Source organism: Diachasmimorpha longicaudata, chromosome 3 (assembly GCF_034640455.1).
Source record: "Diachasmimorpha longicaudata isolate KC_UGA_2023 chromosome 3, iyDiaLong2, whole genome shotgun sequence".
Classification (NCBI taxonomy): Eukaryota; Metazoa; Arthropoda; class Insecta; order Hymenoptera; family Braconidae; genus Diachasmimorpha; species Diachasmimorpha longicaudata.
In genome coordinates this window covers 3825082-3843184 of record NC_087227.1, presented here as the reverse complement: position 1 = coordinate 3843184, position 18103 = coordinate 3825082, and the positions used below count along the sequence as shown (strand labels likewise).

At 34.0% G+C, this 18103-nt stretch overlaps 1 protein-coding gene across 3 annotated transcripts in view; it reads right to left on the bottom strand.

Moving 5' to 3' along the window:
* LOC135160686 (slit homolog 2 protein-like) overlaps positions 1–18103 on the bottom strand; it is a 238667-nt gene that overhangs the window by 26254 nt on the left and 194310 nt on the right. The window contains exon 1 of one of the 3 annotated variants that reach the window (XM_064117507.1): positions 3621–4390. The exons of the other annotated variants lie outside the window; for them this stretch is intronic. The gene's annotated coding sequence lies outside the window, so the exon portion shown is untranslated. Of the gene's footprint in view, positions 1–3620; positions 4391–18103 lie in introns of those variants that run through there. 3 annotated transcript variants of the gene reach the window in all.

Genomic DNA, 18103 nt, shown 5'->3' with positions numbered 1-18103 from the left:
CTTTATATCAGAGGTGGATGTGGACATTCTGAAGAGATTCGGACCTCTCAAGCATTATCCGAACTGTATCAAATGATTTAATCAAATTCGAATCAATTTGATCTGATAAAATTGTGACGGAAAGCGATGTGACCCAGTTGTTCAGTACCTGATCCAACTATTTCATTAGTAAGGTCTGGTTTGATGCGACTTTGATCTGAACCTGAACTGAATTTCCACTCCAGTTAGCGATGAGAAACCCCTTTTATATAATTTAATCTAATAATATGATACGAGGGTTTTAATTAGCAGAAGGCAAACAAAAATCATGAAAACCCCACAAAATATTTCCCAAAATAGGGGAAACCAAAGTCACTAATATTTTTCATACTCCTCTTGCTTCTCCTGCCTCAACCATTTAACCGCAGGGGACATGGATGATAGTTGAAACAGTAGGTGAATACTGAATATACACCAAGGACTGTTTGTTTTTTTTTATTTTTTTTTCCAACAACGCAGAAAATGCCAGAATGATGAATATACAGGATATGGACATGTCAATCACTGGAGCATTCACAGTTTTTCTACAGGCTAATTAATGAATAATGCAACTGAGCAATTACAGAGGAACTTCTTGATGAAAAGTCGAGTGAAAAACTATTCAAAATGGTGTTCACCTGATGATTAGCGTATGTGGTTGGCCATTCTTGTGGATTATTCATGGAATTATTCGTGGAAAACTCCATATGACAAAAATCTCTCTAATTCGAAGAAAAATACAATTAGTGAGAACAAATTCCCATTGTAATCGAGCTGAGAGTCGAATTTAAATTTACAGGAGACCTTGGTATAATCTATAATGTGATTCACATTTTTTTATCGTTCGTGGATTATGGTTTCTGTGAAACCATGAATGCCTTCAGTTGAAAAATTATTCTTTGTCGGGAGCAGCATCCGGATGTAGGAAGTGTGTAAAAAGTTGAAACGTAGAAGTAGTGGAAAAATTGAAACGTTAAAGAATCTAGTTCGTGATTTTCTTCAAGGAGAAGAAATCTTTAAAGATGTCTTCACCGAAAAATTTCTAGATTAATAAAATTTACATTCAGAGCGTTCGAATGTCTCTATTTTTATAGAATTGGAAATATTTTATAGAAATATAATAACAAGTGAATATGATCACTTGCTCTGTCATTCATCTATCAAATTGGAAAAGGGAAAACAGAATGTGAGGATTCAGAAAAATTAGAGGAAGCTGTAGAAAGCATAGAAATATTTTAGTTTTCCGTTTTCGCGAAAAATCTTTGTACGCGTTCTCAATTCTAGACAAATCAGTTTATCACACTGAAATTGGGCAAAATATTTTTTTTCCATCAGTGTACACTGTTCCGTCATTGAAAATGGGCTTAATCGAATGAATAGCTCATTACATATTTCAGTTTGTATTTCAAATGGATGATTTATTCATTAGAGACTCGTCCATAGTCAAAAGAAACTCATCTCGGCTCACTCGTTTTAGTTTTTGTAGTTCCAAACAGAAATTTAATAGAATTTATTAGAGAATTTGTTAAGTTTTGGCAGCTCATATTATGTATGTAGTTTTTAGATGTTATTGCCGATATCTTTCCACTTTTTATGTTTCTTGTAACTTTTTGGGAAGCGGTTGATAAGATTGATATGAAAAAATATACTGTTTTTAAGGTATAGGCATCATTTGATAATTTCTAACGTTTCTTCGCCACAAAAAAATCCTTTCTATCATGTTTGACGTGTAATTGACACTATTTGCCCATAGTATTTTTCTTCCATCGATGTTGATTTGTTTTTTGCTTTTGTTTAACGGCACAAAACACTGAAAATCGATATTACTCTAGAAACTTGAGTAAATAGTAAATATTCAATAAATGAATAAAATGCACGAGTACAAGAAAATCATTTTAACCCCGATAATACAACAAGAAAAAAATACAATTTTATCACTAAGAATCAGACAATTTTAAGGTCATGAATCTATTCCCAATAACAGCAGTTTTAGTAAATATATGCCATAATAATTTAAACGATATAATATGCAAGGCGACGAAACATGCTTTACAGAAGCTATTATGTAATATTTTGAAATTTTCACAAGTAGTGAATATTAATAAACTCCATCTACCTTCTGTATCATACATTAAAAATAGATCACCTTTTGAAGATAACGTAACCCGTCTAGAAAAAAATCGTTCTGTCTAAAACGTTCGAGAAATCTGCAGAAAAATCATCAAAAGATCATCGGAAGATCACCCTGGTGACCCCAAAAAAATCTTATCAAGATCTTTCAAAGACAATTTTGGTTCGGTGATGTATTCGAAAGAGATTTATTTCCGAATATTTTTCAGAAAAGAATATTATCTTCCAAAAATCTTCTAACGATATTTCGATGACTCTTCTGAAGAGTTTTTAATCGATCAGCTGTCCAATCAAAAATTGAAAACATATAAGAACTGCCCTCAGGCATATGAGCTGATGGAGATGTTTGTGAAACCTCTGAATGCAAAAAAACTCTTCATCTAGGTCCTTGTTGATTAATTTTACCAAGCTTCGGTAATGTCTGTAGTTTTTTTGTTTAGTCATAAAAGCTAAACGAAGAATAAACCAGCAGTCGCCCGACACTGGCCCAGTATTGGTAAATGGTGGTCCATTCCGGGCCTCCTGTGGGCCCTTACTCAACTACTGCTCCGGAACCCGATCGACAGTTCGAGAGATAGTGTCTTCTTCAATTCAATGCCACACTTGAAATACATATATACGCAGCAATAAGTACCAATATTTGGCAACAGCGCGGTCGATTTCACCTGGCAATGGTGCGGTAAGCGCGTAATAGATGAAGATGACGGTTGAGAACGCCATTGATCAACAGTTGGGAGTAATGAAGCACTCCGGTTTAATTAGCAGTTAATTTCCCAGATGGATTCTAATTTGATCGAAAATCCTGCTGTTCCCAACCCCTCCTCTTTTTTTTGAAATTCTTACGATTGAATACATTTTTTCGATTTTTTTTAAAGTGAAGATTGTAAATAATATTTAAGTACCAAACTGTTAAAACGAGCTAAGCAATTTATCTCTGATTTGAGTTTGTAAACAAATATCTCCAAATCTCGAAGAAATAACCAAATCTTTGTGATTATATTAGTTGTAGTACTAATTTTGCTCTACAAAAAAGGTTACACTAAAAAGGTGGCCATCTTCCCCTGATTTCGAGATATTTATCAAAAAGTAATCAATAGTCAAATCAACTTATCTCTGTATATCATGTTGCCACGGATGTCAATTGAAAAAAAAATTTTGCTAATATTATTGAGCCACTCGATGTACTCCGAACAATACTTGTTATAAAAATAATTGTTTGAAGTACATGAATATAATAAATAATTTAATAGATATGTATTCAATATAAACAGTACCTCCAATGGAGAAAAATCTTTCAATTTAAATAAAAACAATCCTTCATATTGAATAAATAAACTTGATTATTTGCTGTGTCTGAATGTTTCTTTGGTCTTAACCAACGTCAATTGAAAGTAATAGAACAAAAAGGAAATTGTTGAACGCAATTACTATGACAAATGCGCCATTTGAATTAACCGAACAGCACGACTCACCAAATTCCATTCACAACTGCTTCTGACACATCGAACGTAAATAAAATGATGACAATAAATCCCTCTAAATTCACTGATTGATGATTAAAAGCTCAAATGTGTGTTCCCGATGGTTGAATTAAACTGAAAAACGAATTAAAACTGTGAGAAAAAAATGGCAAACCTCAATAGCCTTCCAGTGGTTCTTGAATTAATTAGGAGAAGTGGTGGGTGGGAGAGGGGGTGATGGTGTGGAGAGTGGGGGGTGATTTGCCGATAACGGCAGTGGCCTCGAAATGCCCGGGGAAAACGAATCGGTGATGCGATTGGATCAGAGCCCGGGGACAAGTCTCTCCCATCCCCTTACGCCACTGCCGGAGAATTCCAAGGAGTGGCTTGAGAGGACTCTCAGAGACGTGAGGAAAACTAATCTTGTAATCGAGATAGAAAAAGAGATGGTATCAGACACTCACTCGTAGATCAAAGGGTCGGAGGAAGTCGAAATGAAAGAATTTTTTCGGGATTTTTGGGCGTCGCGGCTTAAGCGGAAGGAGAAGGGGGATGACAGATCGGGGGATGGAGTGGAAAGTTACGATGATGAGTACTTTTTCACGTGTGCAGCGAAAAAAGTTGAGGAGATATTCTACGACTGGTTGTAGAAGAGAAAATTCAGCGTGGGCGAAACTCATTCTAGCTATTGAAAAAAAAATGGTAGGGGTGGGCGGGGCAAAATGGATTGGGAGGGAAGGCAAAATGGCAGTTCTTAAAAAATCTCGTTTTGCTAAAGACATTTCTACTCAAACTAATATCGTATAGTCAGTATTTTCTTTCAAAGTTAGTTATACAGTTCAGAAAGGGCAATGAATAGGAGAAAAATATGAACGAGAATTATAGACGGGAAGAAACACATACTTAAAGTCAAGTATATTTTATACTCCATTTAAATATAAAATATACTTAAAATAAGTCTATTGTTATAATTATTTCTAGTATATTGGATTTTCAATGATAAAATGGAAAATCAATTGATTTTGTCATTTTATTATATACTATGAACAGATCAAGTAACACAGAAACGGTTATCTTTAACATGTGCCCTGAACCTCTTATAGACGACGGAAAAATTTCCAATAAAATACCGCTGAAAGGATTCACCAGGGAGGATTGTCAGTAATGTCTTCATGCACCATAATTTCAGCAATTCACTAACTTGTAATCTTTTTTGTTTGTTCATTCTTTATCGACCCATTTACGTTTAACATTTTTAAAATAACTGTGCTTCATCCATTTCTAACTATTCTATTACCAACTAGTTCGAACTATTTCAACAATTTACTGATCCACCAAACAAGCTCAAGAGTAACGATATTATTGTGAAATGGCAACACACAAACATCGGGCGAGGGAGGACGGAATGAGCGGTTAGGGTTCCTTTGGTCCTCAGGAAATCAAATCCAGTGGAGCCATCTTGCGGTTATTTTTACATCATTGAGATCGCATATTGAAGATAAACGTTTCGGAGCGATTTAATTTATGCTGAGAAAACAATAGTCTCGTGAGAAAATGATTTTTTACTTGACTTAAACATAAAATATACATAATTCAAATATATATTTTTCTTCCGTCTTTGCAATATTTGTATACACGAAATACTTTGTTATGTTAAACGAATGTTTAATCGTGGAAATGCAGTAAAAATACGGAAATAACAGAAACAGTAAGAAGGTAGAAACGATATGCCAAAATATAATGATAAGTAAATCCAATTACATCAGTTGCTAGTGTTTTTTTGTATATTCCGGTTCTTTCGGGTAATTATCTCATTAGCTCTGTCATACTGATTATTCTACTAGTGTAGTGATTGTTTTGTGGCGTAGCCTCTTGTCAACTAGGTCACCATCAAAACTGAAACGGAAAATTTATTAAAATAAGATGGTGCATTCTATTCTCAGTTATGACTAAATTCGCGACTCTGACGGCATTTTTATAATGATTTTTTCCTCAAACAAAAGTGAGACCGCCAGAGGGCGAGACGCACGATGAAATGGCATTCGATCTCTTTTTAGATCGTTTCGTCGGAAAAGGTTTTATTTTTACGATAAAACTAGCCTTCATCCCACGTTTTGCCCTCTGATAATCAAATTTTCATCCAAAAGTTCGTTCTGTGCATACACGAGCACCGGGCGGTGTGGGCCAAAGGCGAGTGCTGCCCTCTGGGCGAATGAATTATCAGCAGGATCATCCGACTGGTACATACTAATTTATATCACAAGTGCGTGAACAATTTGTTTAATTATATTCGTCGTGGAATTTCCCATGAATCCAATGAATTTTTATTGAAAAATAACCAAGGTCATTCTTCAATAACATTAACATAGAAAAATTTTTTAACTGATTGACATGGACACGAAATACTATTATAAAGCAATAGTCTGGCAAAATTATTTTTGTGAACCAATCTATTTACTTAAAAGAAGAATTTACTTTTTTCAATACCATAATTCTCTAGTTTAGTAGTTACCAGGCAATGGCCATTGGGTTTGAATTATGTGACTTGTATTGTTCCAGGAGATGACCATGTAAATCACAAACTCAGTGAGCTGCCTTAATAATTATGATCACTAAAATATTCAGCGAAATTTTTCCGCCGGGCAATAAGGAAGCCAAAGAAAAAAAAATCATTCGAAAATTATTAGCAGAAATTTAGAAAAAAAATGGAAAATCAGTCGAAAATCATCAGAAAATCACTAGTTAAATTTATTCACAATCTTAATCAATCTGTAGAATAATGTAACATAATTGAAACCTAATCAAACCCTCTGGGGATAATTCGATTGAAAAATCCAATTTTGAAAGAATAATGGTTCCGTTGATGTACATAAATATTGGACGAAAGCACATATGTAGACTTAAAATGGACGTCCTTGGGCTCGTCGTCAGGAGCGCAGGTTCGAGTCCCGATGATGAAGGATTTTTTCACGGCCGAAAAACGAATCCAGAACATGTGGAGTTCGACGTGCGGAAGATTAAATGGATTTCTACTTTATCGATGTTCACACGCGCTCTAGTGACAATAGTTCATAGCCCATTCTGGTAATTCCATTTTATCTACAGCGATAGTGTGTAATGGCGTGCGGCCTCTTCATGTAATCAACACGTTATATTGTCCTCTCAACAAAATGATTACTTATTCGATTAATCATCAAGTTCTGCTGTTTGAACATTAATATAAGTTAGCTTAGAGGTGAGTGCGGGTAGGGAATTAGGCTGGGGTACCAGCTAGGTAAAAGACCACAACAATCATACCATCTGGCACCACCCAATTTATTTATTTAGACTTAAATTAAAACCAAAAATAAAATTGTAAAATTTGGTAGTTGGGTTATTAGATGGTCATGGTTTACAACTGGACGGTGGCCGACTGGTTAATTTTTGACAAGATGAGATGGCGTTTCGTGGATTGTCGTGTATAATACCCGAGAATGGGGTGTTTCTGCCGCCGAAAATCGTAACACTATGTTCCAATTACACGCACGCGTTATATAAAATTATTGCTGTCAAATTTCTAATGACATCTATTTTAATTACAAATTTTCGGGTCGAACCATTTTCACCATTAACACCATTAAATGTTAAGGTACTACAAATTGAATTGAAATTTTTCCCTTTAGTGTTGAAAAGAGCACAAACAATTAAATCTTATTACGGATCTATATAAGTAGAATTTACTGTACGGGTGAGCAGGCTGAAATGGACCGGTGGGGCAAAACGGAGGACAGGAGAAGATTGACAAATTAGACAAATAGTGCAATTTTCCATTTTCATCGGATGTTTTTTAGTATCTTAACAATATCTACGAAAGATTTGGAAATCTTTGACATTCATCTTTAGAATCAATATTTTTTAATGCATTATCTATCACTGAAATGTCAGTTCCTGAGGCAGTATTTTTAAAAATATTCTTTTCCATGAAAAAAGAAATAAAAGGATAGGAAAAAAATTTGGAACTTAATGAAGACTAACTTTGTACACGAGAACATCTCGATCTGTCAAATATTTTTCGGGCAAAGCGACTTCAAAAAAATAGAAAACAAACAGCGAACATTCTTCCAAAAAAGTGATGTGACTGTTCCTTGACGTGTAATTAGTCCTGATGTCCTCTATTATAGTTAATCGAAACTTTATCATAATCCGTTGAATAAAATAAGCCAAAATTATGGAAATAAATAAGTAAAGGTTTCTTCATCAGATAATTAGATGTTCCTGTTCATTTGGTTATATCATTCTTACCGAATATAAAGTATTCTATAGGGAGAAACACATTGTAAAAACCATTCGGAAGCTCGCCATACATTTATCCATGGCAAAGAAAATAAACGCGTACATTCCAATAACTGAGCTACTATATTGCTCCCTTTCTACCAATATCATTGATAATATATTTCCGAATGGATCCGTGTTCATTCGATTCCAAAAATGAGAAATTGGATATTCACGATGTGATTGGAAAATTTGAAAAATATATCATCCAATGTTTGAAACATAAAACTTCCATTCTATTTAAAATTTGTTTTTAATTATTTCAATATTTGGGTCAAATTTTATTTATGTAACAGGCACTGATATTCGATAGTCTTTGACAGGATAAACAAAAGGTGTTAATGAAAGTGATTTTTTTTTTTTTTTAATAAAAACGTCTAGAAAACTTTGTGAAGACGAACATTTTGAAAGAAAAAAGAAAAAAATTGATTTATTAGTTTTGAATATATTGGCGAAAACCCGTTGAAAAACAAATCGTTTTTTCTTGAAAAATATTAGACCAATCGAGCTGTTTTTGGGCACAAAATTAGTCCTCATTGAGACCTAAAATTTGCGGAAGTTTTAAATTTATTTGAATTTTTTCAACCAATTTATTATTGGATGTGTATGTTTTTAGACCGTTCTACAACATTTCAAATGAAAATTAAGAAATGTGAAAAATGACCCATTACAATAGAAAAGATTATGTTTTTACATTCGAACAGCATTGGTCGCATTGTTTATTTAAATAACTCGTAGTAATAAATTGTGCCTCGATTGCATTGAGCGTCACAATTGTTCCCAGAATTTCTTCACAAAACTTCATATTACGATTTTTAAATTCCCCCATCAACCTTTTATGTCCTCAAATCCCAGATCGCTATAAAAAAGCACTATACTACTGCAAAAAAAAATGATTATTGAATTTTCTCTGTTTGTCATATTCAGTTTTCCAACAAAAAATCCTCGGTTTTTGAAAGCCACAAAAAAATATCACGGTTTGCCGCACGATTTTCGGGGTAATTCAATCTATCGTTGAAAACACGCGGAAAATGGGGTTTTGCAATTTTCCTTTGAGCGAAACATAACATGGCAAATTGTTGAAACAGATGATTTCATTGTATTTGACATGATGAAATTCCCTGTGTTAAGCACAATATCCACATCACTCTATTATTCCCGAGTTTTGCAGGTTCTTCTCACTGGAGATGAAACCCAGAGAAAATGAATAAATCGTATTTACACGAAATGAAGAAGTGCAACTCGGCGGGTCGGTGGAAGCTTTTGCCCCGATTAAATTCACTCTTTCTCCTTTGAAGAAAGAAGTGGGCAAGCGATATCACAATCCGTCTTGCAACCATTTGCATTTTAGTGCTTACAGAGGGAGAAGAAATATCGGAATCCGGCAAAATGTACTTCGCTTTGCCATTATTTTTTAATCATAGTGCCAATCAAGTGCTTCATCAATTGGTTTTTCATGGTCTCGGCATGAACGCTGAGAGAAAAATATAATTTTGACAATCATATTTCTTTGGGACAAACACATGCCCGCGATTTCCATTTGGAAATCCGCTTTAAATACGTGTCAAATTATATTTTTCTCTCAGTGATAAACGACAAATGACAATACATTTTTTGCCAAATAGTCATTTATCGCAGAACCCAAATAGTCGCGGAGAGAAAACAATATGCAAATCAAGTATAAAATGTACTTGAAAAAAGTATAAACTGCTATAAAATATTACAAATAAATATACGATTAGTTGTTCATACTTGATTTTAGTATATTGACTTTTCAATGGTAAAATCGATAATACATTGATTTTCCTACCATTTTATTATACGTCTCAAGTAAAGTTATGTATGTTTGGAGATATTGGCAAAGAACCATTTTCAGTAAAATTTTAATATCCCTGGAACTATTGGTGCGATTGAGCTGATCTGCAATATGAATCGGTGTTGTCATGAGGGGATGCCTTCTCCAAATTTCAACTCGATATCTCGATTTTTGGGAACGCCAAAGGGCGAACAATGATTTTTTCGCAAAATCAGAAAATTGCAAATGTCTCGTAAATGTTGTGAGGCCAGGTCCATAAAAATTGTTCAATTGGGGAAATAAATATTCACAAAAAAACAAAAATCAAATCAAATAATTGGTTTTGGAGATATTCAGGATACTCTGTTCTTGTGCACAAAGTTAATCTTCATTAATAACTATGATTTGTGGACATTTGAGATTTTTTAACATTTTGTAAATTAATTTATTGCTCAATTTTCCAAAAATTGATTTCGCAAAGTAGCAGTGGGGGGAGTACATACAGAGATGATCCTCGAACTTGGTATTGTTACGTTTCAGGCCGTACTACATCGTTTCCAATAAAAATTAAGAATGCGACCAATGACTGATTATAATTCTTCGATTCGCAAGCAAAAAACTGCAAATTACTATGTTATTCTGTAGTTTTATTAATTCCCAATCTTGAAACTGAAATTTTTAATTTAAAGTGAAAAATTAATATAACCTGCAGGGCATGTACGAAAAGTGATTAAAAACAAAATCAACTGAATTTATTCGATATCATTAACTTAATTCACCCATCAGAGTAACAATGTACATATTACATTATTTTCAAAATGTTATCTGTTCATTTATGCAATCGCAATCATACCTCTGCAAAAAAAACCATGCAAAAAAAACATTGAATATTATTTAAAATATTCGTATGAAAAAGTACAAATAAATGGACGGACCAAAATTTATCGGTTAATGAATCTCTCAAATACCGATTACTCACTCAACACGAGCAATATTAACCAATAACAATAATAAAGGCATAAAATAACCATATTTGTCAATTGTTGGAGTCGTATAAATTATTAATCTCAGATGTGCAAAATCAAATACCAATCAACATCGTTTATTTGATGATAATTGAGAGATCGACGTCAAATTGATTTCCCTTTGAACTGATGAAAGTGTAATTCCGAGACTCGTTTTTATTTTCTATGAAAAATCTGATATGAGGATTTTACATATGAAAATTAACATTTTAATGTCCATTTAATGCACTCTTCATCAATGTCACATCAAGTGGAATTTCTGATGGTAACGAAATTGTCATTTCCCTTCCCCTCCCACTCCTCTCCCCAGGAAATGTTGATTGAAGTTAATGAGAAAATGTTGGACAGATAATCACAGCTCTGACGGTGGAAATTAAACGTTAATCAAATCAATCTCAATAAAGAATGTGAGAGAAAAAAAAATAAATTAAATCCGGGAATTTCACAGTTCACTTCGATTCCCATTGACAATTGGTATCTCCCTCGTCCATGCAACAGAGCAAATTAAAAATAGATAATTATAATTGACTCTGCTGAATTCAAGTGTAGATTAATGAAAAAGCTCAAACGTGGAAAATGAATAGTTTGCGTTAAACAATTAAATAAATTAAAGAGAAGTGAAAAAAGACCAAAAATAATAGTATGACGAATAATTTTATGTCCCTCATACACTTTTCAGTGATCACAATTCAAAAACTTTCGAGGAATGATTCTTTCAGGTCTTGTCGAGGTTGGATATCAAATTTCACTGATTATGATTTAAAATATGTTTGACATATGTCCTCGTATCATTATCGGATCATCATCTGTAATCTCATACAGAGATAAATAGTAAAAAGTCCCAGAAAATGAATGACAAAAATTACGTATTCAAACATAATCTGCAAGCGACGTAAAATTCAATAAAAATCATGAATCGGAACGGAAATTTTATGTTTCCGTCTCATAAAAACTCCATAGAATTCGATAAAATTAATAAAGAATGGGCAAAAACATGATTATATATATATATAATCAATAGAAATATATTTTTGTAAATTGACAGTTATTGACAATATGCAAAAAAAGAATACTGAACACCTCATCTCAATTATATAGTTTGACGTGGTGAATCATAAGTTCATTGCCCATCTCCCATAGACTAATATCATCCTCATCATAATTTATTGAACTGTAAACAATTTTTCTAAAAGCGGAAACCAATCAACGATTGCAAGAAATCGCCGGCAGTGGAGACAAGTCAAACACAAAACAGATGACAAACAGTTTCTCGTAAGACGGGGTAATTTGAGGTTAGAACTGAAAATGGTAGCGTTTGATGAAGCCCATGATAGGGTCGGGTCTCGAATTATAAAGTGATTATTGCTGTTTAAAAGCGTTTTAATTGGACTTATAATTTTGCATTCGATCCTTCATTACAACTTCAATTTTTATTTTATGTGGACATTTCCTGCCACACTGCACATTCCAATTCCCCTCCAACACTTCCAGTGATCAGTTTTTCTCCTCCACCGAGACGGCCCGACAATACGCGATGACTCACGAGTCGCTACTCGACTTCTATTCGAAATTTTGACATTCAGCGGTGCAATTATTGTCGAACATCCATTTAAATTTGACTCATTCCAGGAAAATTACATATCCATTTCCTACTTTTTCCGTGGTAGACCAGAAACTTTCCACATGATTTCCGAATTATTTCCTTCTGTTTTTACAGAAATTACCCAGAAATGACACCGGCTGACGGATTACGAGACTAGTTACGTAATTTTTACTGACTATTGCTCTCCGTGTACCGAATAATTGTGAAAAAATCGCGCCAAGTTGTCATGTTGATAGCTTATCTAATATCTAATACGAGAGAATAATTGATCATTTGTTTGTTAACAACATCAACTGGGACTGGTTTTGCTAACTTTTGTTTTCTCCTTGAATACCCATTAAATGAATAAATTAGATGGTACCAGATGGTATGACCTTAGTGGTCTTTAACCACCCCATCCCTTATTCCCAACCCAAACTTCCTCCAGCTAACTTATAACTAACTCCCGGGGCTTTGACTTCATTTTCCAACGCTCAAAATTTTTTTCTGCCACCGTGACCCGAATCCCCGTTCATGTGTCGCTTTGTTCATGACGTCAGGGCGATAACCACTACACCAAAGGCGTCCTCTTGCCCATGACCCATGACCATTATTATTAATAACCATTTTAAAAACCCTTTTGTAGTAACTCAAATGGAGAAAATTTCAACTTACTGCGATTGTACTGCAAAGCGCGTGATACGTTGATTATCGTCAATCAAACAAGAAACTGAATAATTCATTTGCCAACCGAATGTAGCACTCTCTCCAATTAATGCAAACATCGATTGATGAATAATTCGTCAACGGTTATCGCATATAGCTCTATGATGACCAACGTATTCACCTGCACGGCGAGAAATTCTTAATACAAAAGTGTATCATGATGAATTATGATTTATTATGATTCAAAATCGATATAATGTGGGTTTTAAGATTTTTTCGATGAATAGGAAAATAACTTTTAGGATTAATAAAAGACTCTTAGAATTTAGAACAACGATTTTCTGTCAGTTGAATAAGTTCATTGTGGAACATAGAGTTTAGGCTATATATTTATTTTGTTTCTTTTATAGTTTTTGGGATTGAGTGACAGCTTTGTGACATGTGTACCTTCTTTGGGACTTTTGCGTGAGGTTCAGTGGAGACAGAGTGTGCGAACAGATGAACAGTAGATGGTTTGTTCTAGTATAGTGAAGAGGGGGAAAGTACAGATGAAAATAAGTAAGATTTGGAAGAGTGGAAAGTTCAGTTCGTTTTGAGTTTTCGGAGAGAAGAGACATATTTTAATCACGGCGTAATTATATCTCTCATTCAATATTAATGTACCAAGTTGGTATCTCTTATTATTACATTTTTTTAATTGTTACTTTTGCATTTATTTATTGACGACCACTATGATCCTACAGTAAGATAATTGTTTTATTCTGGATTAGAGACCTTTCTTCTCACACATAGTAAATTTTGCAGTCTAGTAATTTTTATGCAGATAATGACGAAGCGATTGGTCAATTTTACTTGACCAGTAATAGTACATTACGCAACAAGTGCGGGAAGGGAGCGGATTCGCACGAGGGCAGTGTATCTGGGCGGGGGGAAGGGGGAGTGGCCTTGAAAAAGTGAACATGCAAAATCAAATTAAAATAAAAAATGAAAAAAAAATTTGACGATCCATGGAAAGTGTAAATATTTTACAATTTGGAAATTTGTTTTAAATCGAATTTATTAAGTTGGGTGGATGAGAGCAATTTGGAAAACGAATGGATAAATGAAATTCCAAGGGATAGATCCACTTCTCCATCACTGTCGGGTATGATTTCTTTGTTTACTTCATTTCACAATTTTTGTCGCACAAACAAAGTTATCCTTACTCTCCCAGTACCGTAACCTTGATCCTTATGAGAATAAAATTCCTGTAAGCCAAAATCAAATTTCTCCAAGATGGAATAAAATTTGATTATGATATATTAATTTTTTGTTAATGTCGAGATAGAAGTGGAATAACGATATCTCATGATACCCTCTTATAAAATGCTAGAATTATTTTTATGGAAGATATTTAGTCGCATAATTTGATCACTCTCTGCGTAAATAAGTTGCTTCTAAAAGGTTTATTCGAATGACCCTATCTTTACTTTAAACATATTTTACGCTCAACTCAATTGTATTCGAATTTTTTTTCGGAAAAAAAATCGAAGAATAGGAGAATTAGAAAGAAAAAAATTTCCGCTTTATTGCTCAATACTGGGGCAGATGGAGTTCTGGGTTCGTCGGATTTTATCTCTCGCCTGCTTCGGCACGCGTTATAAGCTTCCCAGAAGAGTTTTTTATAACGAAAAAATGAAATGAAATTTCGAACAAATAGTAATAGACTATTGTGAATGGATTATTTACAAGTTCGTTACACTTCCATTTTTATTAGTCTTCTTAAATAATCGTGTTTAATTGTTATGATAATTCTGCATTTACCTGATTTGAACCTCCAATCGATTCACTTCGAAATTCGTTTACTCATTGTTTTATCGTTAATTGAAAATCAAATGACTATTCCCTTGAAATGAGTGATGTTATCTATTTATTTGTTAAATCAATTGTGTTCAATAACTTTAGAAAGATTTACCAAATCGTCGCCGCATCAAAACCTAATTATGTGACTATATTATTAATAATTTCTCACATTCCATTATTTTGTCATTTATCCTTATGGATTTTACATTTTAATATTGAGGTGGGTTGAAAAGGTCATATCATGTTGTGAGAAAGGTCAGAAAAGTCAAAAGGTCATGAAGCTGTGGCGCAACAACGAATGGTGTGTATACATGGGAGACCGCATATTCTGACTTATTGGATCATATTCAGATACCCCAACACAACAAATTTGAAACTCAAATCCGAATAATTACAATGCTTCCATTCAGTAGTAATAACTGAACACTTCATCTTATTTCGAAAATTCATTATGCTTAAAACGTTTCATTTTATCTCAGTAAATGTATTATTTACTAGATAAATAAATGTTCGTTCATGAAATGTTCTTAAATAAACCATTTGTATAAATGTTCATTTATTGATCACAATAAATTAATTAATTAACTAGTGAATCAAGCAATGAAATAAATATTGAATAACTCCTTCTGTTATCTCTTAAAACACAAATTTTCCACTTTTGCAATGCTCTCCACATCAACTTGGCCGATACACCACAGCTTATCTTGATTTTATGAACTAGTCCGCAAAACATAATTATCTACCCATCATTCAGGACCAAAAGTCGCAATGGCTCAAGTTTGTCTCGGTCTGAAACTCTCACACTTGTCACAAAAAGTTTTTCATCATTCTTCTGACGAGGATAAATATGCACAAAGTGAGGCATAAAACATAACTTTTTGCCTCCTGTTAGAAAACTAGCCTAACACCTTCAGACTGTCCGCAGAAAAAAAATGCCCTTGAATCAAGTATATTCTACACTTCACTTAGGTATATCTATTATACTTTAAATACCAATAGTATATAATTGAAATATATATAATACTCAACATAAGTATATTAAGTAAGTTATATTCAACATAAGTATGTTGAATATATTTTATACTCAATGAAAGTATATTCGATTTTCTACAACAAAACTAACAACAAAAATTATTTTCTCACAAGCTTATTGATATTGTTCATTAGTTCATCTTCAATATGTGTTCTTAATACTTTAAAAACCATCACAAGGATGTCTCCCTTGGATTTTATTGCCTGATGAAGAGAGGGATTCTAACCGCTGATTACGTTCTCCCCCCCCCCCCCAACATGTTTTGAGTGCCGTCATTCCACAATAATATCGTTACTCTTGAGCTTGTTTGATGGATCAGTAAATTGGCGAAATAGTTCGTACTAGTTGGTAATAGAATAGTTAGAAATGGACGAAGCAGAGTTATTTTGAAAACGCTAAACGTAAAGTGGGTCGACAAAGAATGATTAAATGATGGGTAACTACCTTGCGTTATTAAATATGTTAATTTATTAGTGAGGTCGAACCATGCTTTAATTTTACAAAACACTTAGTCTCGTGTTCATCGTATTTATTTCATTTTGATTGGGTTTCGATTGGCCGTGTTGAATCACTGGTTGAATTTTCAATTAATAATACATTACCCTTTTCTGGGTTTCTATGGCGGACCGACTAGACTTTAATGTACTATCTTGAATGAGTAGTTGAATTCTACCCCAAACGCGGTATCTGAATGATCTGATATAACATTGATTTTATTCCAAATTTTGGATAAAAATTAGATCTCCAGAGGGCGAAAAGTGGGACGACGTTTTGTTTAATCACAAAAATTAAACCTTTAATTTGAATTTTCCCGGCAAAGCTTAATATACAAAGTGACCGAATGTCATTTCGTCTCACATTCCACTCTCTGGAGGTTTAATTTTTATCCAAAGTTTTTTTATGTGTAACAGACTTGACCGTTGACTTGGGAAAACCCGATGATTTCCGGAGCTGGCTGAGCTGGTCAACTTTGAACCTGGTCGAATGTACGATGGAATGAAGATTGGATCAAGCTTGATTGAGAATTGACCAAGGTGGATCGAACCTAGATCCTCAAGGTCGAACCAAGGTTGGATGACGTTTGAAAACTCACTAAGTGTTCAGGCTGGATTTTCCAGCCTCGATAATTCCCCAATAATTAATACTCATTGATAATTCCTTCAAGTATTTTCGTGGAATGTGATCGGCTACATTGAAGTACGTTCTTTATGACCCTATGACCTATATGGTATGAATGGAACATTATGCTTCATTATATCCTGGACCCTCCAGCCTGGAAGAACAAGACTCTTTCAAGTTTGGATTGAGTTTCTAAGGAGCATATACCATTCATGTCGGATTAATGTAGAATTCAATGATGGAATCAAGATTTCTTCCACACTAGGTCTCCCAGGGTCGATCTCCAATCCTGGATCCACCTTGGTTCCATCGTCATCAATGGACATTTCTCATCTGGAGACATTATGATTACAAAAATTCACCTTTCTCCTTTGGATGCGAAGATATTGTTCAAAAACTTGAATCAGAGATGAGTCAGCTCATTTTGTTTAACCACTCCGCTACTGAGATGTCATTTTACAAACTATAAGACGCAAACAATGAATTATTTATGTCGCATTTGAAAGCCGGCCTTGCGTCTGCTGAATTTACATACATTGCGTTCTTATAGGAGTCATATTCATGTTCTAGCTGCATTCTGGCGTCAGAATTTAATTTTACGAACTCTAATGCGAAACATGAATGTTCCTACGGCCTGCGAAGCTCCAAATGAGCGATTAGGAAAAGCCGGGGCATGACGGGTACCTAAGAGAAGAACAGCCATTCCTTTTTTTCCCACTCATTTTTTAAACCTACAATAGTTAAGTCACGTATCCAGTATACTTGGGTTAAGGGCAGAATGGGATACTTTTAACAAATTCAAAAAATTGAAATTCAATTTTTTCCGTTTTTTAGTGTCAATTGTCCGAAAGATGATAAAAAAAAGAGTTTTCAATCAACGCAGCGGGTCAAAGGTATTGATAGTCCAGCCTGGGGTACTAGACAAAATGAAAAAGAATTGTTTGCAGATGGCTGTTTGTACACCTGCAAAGTTTTGTTTTTTAATGTCTCCATTGTTTTCAATCATTCACGGGATTTAACCTGAATTTATTCAGAATTTATTTTAGTAGCAAATTACTAAACTGTAATAAGTTGAAGCCGAAATTTTCAGTAATTATGCATTTATCTCAGAAACGAGTGACT